The sequence below is a fragment of the Euprymna scolopes genome, chromosome 40 (assembly GCF_053919585.1).
Source record: "Euprymna scolopes isolate OS-2025 chromosome 40, ASM5391958v1, whole genome shotgun sequence".
Classification (NCBI taxonomy): domain Eukaryota; kingdom Metazoa; phylum Mollusca; class Cephalopoda; order Sepiida; family Sepiolidae; genus Euprymna; species Euprymna scolopes.
In genome coordinates this window covers 49,742,231-49,749,338 of record NC_136521.1, presented here as the reverse complement: position 1 = coordinate 49,749,338, position 7,108 = coordinate 49,742,231, and the positions used below count along the sequence as shown (strand labels likewise).

At 33.5% G+C, this 7,108-nt stretch overlaps 1 non-coding gene across 1 annotated transcript; it reads right to left on the bottom strand.

The window, feature by feature from the left end:
- Positions 1-1,763: 1,763 nt before the first annotated feature.
- Positions 1,764-1,836, bottom strand: Trnah-aug (transfer RNA histidin (anticodon AUG)). Its single transcript has one exon. It is a non-coding gene; the product is annotated as a tRNA-His (tRNA).
- Between the last annotated feature and the right edge of the window lie 5,272 nt (positions 1,837-7,108).

Genomic DNA, 7,108 nt, shown 5'->3' with positions numbered 1-7,108 from the left:
CTCGGAAATGCACACATATGATTTGTTTATAGTGGTGAAGGCTTTGTGTAGAACCATCCACAAATGTTGGTATTACTGCTTACCTTTGTCGGTGCAGACGACTGCCACGTGACGAAGTACACAGTAAAACGCAGGTTATATATATATATATATATATATATATATATATATATATATATGTGTGTGTGTGTGTATATATTTTATATATATTGAAGTGTGCATATATATATATATATATATATATATATATATATATATATGCACACTTCAATGTATATATAAAACGTTTATTTTCAGACGTAGCTATACATAGAGTAAACGCGTATTCTCTTTTAACTAACAAGAATAGAACGCGATAAAAATCTTATTCTCTTTTTTTTTTTTTTTAACAAAACAAAAACCGATGCCCACAAAAGAAAAATGAACTACTAAATAAAGTTACAAAACGAAGATATGCTCGAATGATTCGAGTTTTTATTGCCATTGACTGGGAATTGTTGGCGTCCATTTAACCGCGAAGTAAACGATGTTTAGCCAGAGACAAGAGCGTGCGGCTGGCTGGCTTCAACTGCCAGAATTGTACCGGAATTATATTAGTGTGTGCATTAGGCATTGTCATCTACATTTGTCTGGAAATATTGAGCGTTTGAATTTAGAGCAAGGATTACCCTATTTGGTCGGATTAAAGTTGGCAAGTGGTTGACGTTGAACTCGAAAGTGCCAACACCCTAGATAGAGTAGACGTGTGTTAAAATAAAGTGTTAAACTTCGTAACGGATAGATGCTAAATTCGAAAGTGCTCAATATTCTAAACAGAGCAATTATACGTTAAAATATAGGGTTAAAAATGGTAAGTGGGAAATACCGAATCCGAAAGTGCCCAATACTCCAAAAAAAAAAAGAGCAGGCGCGTGCTAAAATATAGTGCTTTACTTGGGAAGTGGGAGATGTTCAATCCAAAATTGCTTAATAACCTAAACAGAGCAGAGGTGTGTTAAAATATAGCCTTAAACGTGATAAGTAATAGATGCTGATTTCGAAAAAGCTCAATACTAAAATAGAGCAGATGTATGTGCTAAAATACTGTGTTTAACTTGGAAATAATAGATGCTTAATATGAAAGTGCTCATTAATTTAGGTAGAGCAGTTGTGTGTAAAGTACTTGCAAAATAACTGAAGATGACGATTTCAAAAGTGCTCAATACAATAGATAGTGAAGTTGTGTTTTAAAAATATAGTGTTAAATTTAGTAACTTGTAGAAGCTTAATCATAAAGTGCTCAATACTCTAAATAGAGCATATGCGCGTTAAATTATAATGCTTTATTTAACCACATGTAGATGATTAATTTGAAAGAACGCAAATCGTAGTTATGCGTAAAAATAAAACAGTACTATTGCTAACTGATAGTTGGTGATCTCAATGCCCAAGATAGAACGGTTCACATTTTCTTTTCAATTTCTCTGAGACAATGTCGTTTGAATAATCCAAATAATGAATATGAAAGTCCTTAACGCACTAGATAGAGAAGTTTATTTAAAAGTAGCGGCTGCGCCGCGTCGGCACACACAACGCCAAGTCAAACACAAAATCGAGTACACTCAACATCAAGTACGCTCAATATCATCTTACCATCAACGCTTACCTTGTGAACTCGGAGTATGGAAAATTCCCATATGCACAAAACAAAATCACCGAAAATAAATTCCCTAAGGGTCAGGATAATGAGTAAACGTTGGATAAAATGATGGTTAAAATTATTACGAACTTGCCAGGATTCGAACCTGGAATCTTCTGATCCATAGTCAGATGCGTTATCCATTGCGCCACAACTCCTGCCCGTGTGTCGAAAGATGTTACCGCGACTGTATACAGACAGTGCTAAATTCCGTTGACATGGGCAGGTAACCTTTTCGACAATTGCACGAAACGGCCGTAAAACCATTATTTCGTGTTTTTCGTGTGACTTGGCCTTGTTCGCTACGAACCATGTATAGATAAGGACAATCTATAGACTCACACCTTTCAAGGAAAAAATTTTTTTTCAATTCGATGCATCCGTTCGAAAGTTTTATTTGTATGTATACACAAACACATAAATAAACATTTAGAATTTTATTAATAGTATAGATAGAGAATTTTAATAATAGTATTAATTATTATTATTAATAGTATTAATTACTATTAATAGATACTAACCGATAGATTTTATTAATAGTATAGATACTAACCGATAGATGACGATTCCAAAAGTGTTCAATACCATAGATAAAGAAGTTTTGTGTTAAAATATAGTGTTAAGCTTTGTAACTTATAGAGGCTAAATCCGAAAGTGCTCAGTACTCTAAAAAATGCATGTGTACCTTAAAATATAGTTTTATCTTCGTAGCAGGTAGATGTTAAATTCGAAAGGACGCAAATCGCAGTTATGTGTAAAAATAAGACAGCACCCTTGCTAACTGATAGTTGATGAATCCGAAACTGCTCAATGCTATAGATGGAACCGTTCATATTTTCATTTCAATTTTTCCGAGACAATGCCGTCCGAATAATCCAAATAACGCAATTAGAGACATGAATTCACATGAATTTCGCGCTTCAATTAAGATGAATCGTTTGGCAGTTTTTTTTTTATTATTTTTTTTTTTAATTCCTTTTTCTTGCACGGAACAAAAGCGACATTTTTGAGAAGGTAAGCACTATGACAAAGAATGACTCATTTGTGACAACGGGAAAATGTCTGTGGCGCAACTAAACATCATTGCACACTTCCTTTCAACCCCGCCACATTTTGATGGTTGTTTTGGTTGATAGAAGAGTCAGGGAACAATCAATTATTTGTCAGTGTTGTCACGCGATAGGAAATAACTTTGACAAAAGAATCAAAGTATATTGGCGATGCCTAAACACGTTGTTGCATGCAGCGGAGGATATTTTCATTATTATATAATGATAAACTAATTACTAAACTGTTTAATATGACACACCATATTATATATATATATATATATATATATATATATATATATATATATATATATATATATATATGAATGCCTACTGGATGGAACTTGAATGTCTACTGAAGAGAACTTGAATGTCTACAGGAGAGAACTTGAATGCCTACTGGAGAGAACTTGAATGTCTACTAGACACTGTCCTCGAGTGTCTAAGGTCTCTCTGTACAGAGGTGTGTCAGAACAACCTGGCACGAGGATACTTCTCCCTAGAAGTAAACCCTGATCAAATATTCAAAATCACATAGTATTCGCAGCCCAAATAAGATCTCCTTTAAATGTCTAACCCTTATTAGCTTTTATGAGGAATGGTGCACCTTCTCCAAGTGATGTTACCTCAAGTAATAGCACGACGCTGGATAATCCACCAGACTAGATAATTTTTGTGTCTTGGAATCCAGTAAGACCAAAAGCCCAAAATCAAAGATATACCACAACATATGAAAATTGTATATTGGGGAGAAGAAAATTATGTTCTTAATTTCTTTACTAACTCAGTGTTTGAGAGATAAAGAACTTTAATGGAACATTCGATTATCTATGCATCTCATATAGAGTTCAAGTGTTAGACCCAGGCAGGGGACCCCTTGATTTCTGAGAACTTCGACTGAAGTAATCTATCCATATATCTATAAAAGTGAACGTGTCTGTGTGTCAGTGTATCTGTGTGTGTGTCTGTGTATCTGTGTGCATTTCTTTACGCAATAACTCTGTCAATTTTTAGTCTACAGACTTGAAATTTGATAAACAGTGTACTGAGATTTGGGAAAATCTATGTGATCGGTTTTCGGCCAGAAATTTGGCGGTTAAAGTTCAACAATTTGACCATTGAGAACTCTACCAAACTCCTACGACAATTTTGGGTCTAAACACTTGAAATTTTAGATATAGGTTCTTTGGACATGGATCTAACTTAATAACTTAATTTGAGCCCAAAACAATTAATGTTAGGTGTCATAATAGGGATGAGAGTTAAAAAATTGACGTTTTTTTTTTGCTCAACAGACACATCCAAACACCCGGACAACGCCGGAGGGAAATGCTACTATATCTATAACAGTAAACGTGTATGTGTGTTTGCGTGTCTGTTTACATTTCCCTATGCAATAACTCTGTCAATTTTTAGTCTACACACTCCAAATTTTATATACATGGTACTGAGATTTGGAAAAATCTATGTGATCGGTTTTCGGCAAGAAATTTGGCTGTTAAGGGGTCAAAGTTCAACGACTTGACCTTTGAGAACTCTACTAAACTCCTCCGACAATTTTGGGTCTACACACTAGAAATTTTAGATATAGGTTTCTTGGGCATGGATTTAACTTAATAACTTGATTCGAGCCCAAAACAACAAATGTTAAGGGGTCAAAGTTAAAAAAATTGACCTTTTTTTTTGCTCAGCATATACCTCCAAACACTGGTGCACCCATGCTAGTATATATATATATATATATATATATATATATATATATACATATTAATTAATAATTACTACGTGCATAAAAATTCATCTATATACATGCATGTTTCGGAGTGTACTCCTCATCAGTATAGCAAGACTTTTATTGCCAAGGATCGAACCTATAATGGTTCGATAAATAATCCGGTGCTTTACCGCGGGACTACCAGACATTAGACAATTTAATGCACGATTTTTATCGCTTATAAATCTAAGATTGTTTGAATTTTTATTTATTTTTTATTAGCGATTAATTTCTTAATTTCATTCCCTAAGCGATTTCTCTTATTATAGAAACAACTAACGACCGACACACATTTTTTTCAAGCACTACATCAACCACACATAGAAGATCATTGCTTTTATAGAAATCAGTTATTGGTCAATGTAGGGAAACCCTTCATACCAATTGTCACTATCCAGTTCCCCCTGGGGGGGAGCTGGTTCCCTTCCTCTTCACTCTCCGCATTAAAAAACGGCCTTGTGCCTAATTTGCTCAGTGGGGAAGCAAATAAATACAAACTCTTTTCTAATTTTTAATTTATTGAGAGTAAATTTCCTTATCAAGGGAGATTACTCATCGGAACTTATTTTAAAATGCACAAAATAATTTTGTGGGATTTTAGTTTCCACATACTATAAACAATTTTTTCTGATAAAGGAGGTGGGGGAAGAGTTGCTGTTTTCTGGATCAGAATTTATTGAAATAACACTTATTAGTTTTTGACTTTGAAGTGAGGTTTTTAGCTCCGTACATTAAGCGCTTTAATATCTTGCCTGTAGCGATTTCCATTGAACCCTTCATAACATAGTTGAACTAATTTTTTCAGTCATAAATAAATGAATAAAACGGCATAAATAAAGTGTGAAACACGCCTTGTGCGTATTAGTTTAGTATCTGTCTAGTCGAACATAGTTCAATCATAAATCAGAGCATAAAACGGGATAAATAAAGTGATAATTGATTCAAACACGCTTTGTATGTATAAGTTTAGTATCTGTGTAGATGCCAGATAACTCGAGATTGTAACTGTCCATTGCTTAGATTCAGAACGCCGCTATCTCTCTCAAAGAGATGTCGTTTGTTGTCCTTACCACACTTTTTTCAAGCACTATTGATAATAATCAAATAAAGTTTATGAAATGCAAAAAAAATCCCAGTTTAACTATTGAACTTCATAATGAAAGATCGTTTTAGTGAAAAAAAATCCTAAAATCATAGTATCATTACTCTTTAAACTAAGATTGGCAATAAATATATTTATAATCATCTACATCATAATTCAGTTTATAAAGGGTTAACAATTATTTTGTGTGGTCATTGCCGTAGCCGATACTATCACGTTAACTTTTTCATTTTCTTATTTTAATTTTCGGAGGAGAGGGTAGAATCAGATATATAGAGTTTCTAGCATTTTCAGTTCCATTGGGTTCATAGTAATGTTCTTTCTACGTCTACATTTTTTAAAAATTTCTATTGGAACTTATGTTGGTTTCTGCACTCCACGATTTTCCCTAAGATTTTATCGGGTTTCATTATTGTCGCCTATTATAAAGTTCCAGGTTTCCCTTATATTCCAATTTCTTTCAATTTTTTTTTTTTCAGATTTATCAGGCCTGTTCCTAGTACTCCTATATTTATGACTTGAAATCCATGTTTAATTTAAGAAGAGTTTCTGATGGGTAGATATTCTGTACAATTCCTGGAGATAAAAAGGAGTTTTCGGTGAGTAGCTGTTCTGTATAAGTCTCGGACTTAAAAATTTTGCCGACAAAGAGCAAAGATCTTTCTTGTGTGTACATGTAAAATTATGTGCGGGAATTCTAAAATATCCAATATTTTGATGGATCAATTCCGGTTTCTGATTTGTTGCTAGCAGAACGTGGATCCATTTGATTGGTCATTTCCTATTGTCATTGTCTATAAGTAGAACCTTCCAACTTTCTTTCATCATATCCTCATATATATATATATATATATATATATATATATATATATATATATATATATATATATATAAATTATTGCATCAACAGTATACTGTGATATTATCCACCTTCCCTCAAGTGTTAGGAAAAAAAGAGTAAAAATATAACACAAAAGGAAGAAATAAAGTTTATCAGCAGAACAAAGCAATAGAAAGTTGTTCATCAAGAAACACAAAGAAAGTTAAAATAGGATTGTTTATCAAGGTGGGCCAGCAACGGAAACATGCGTGCGATTAATATATTTTAGAGTTAGTTTGGACAGTTTAAATGTATTTTACGACAGTTTACGACATTTAGAAACGGTTTACGACAATCAGATGTACACAGTCGATGACTAGGTGCTGCTTGGACAAAATCAGAAAAGGCTTTAGGAGGCCAAAATTAGAAGATATATGGACAGAATTTTTCTGCAATGATATCATACAGTCAACAAGAGTCTAACTGGCATTCATACGATGTGTATTTCTTTAAGGTTGTTTGATTTTTTTATACTTGTGAAACCCGAAGATACGACTAAAAGATAAAACGAAAAAGAAGACCATAGAAATAGCGTTGAGGTCTAGCCTTCAGGTTAAGATCACAGTGTTATATCTGTTTTGATGCTACAAAATTAATTTGCCATTAGTCAATGAAGGAAACACCC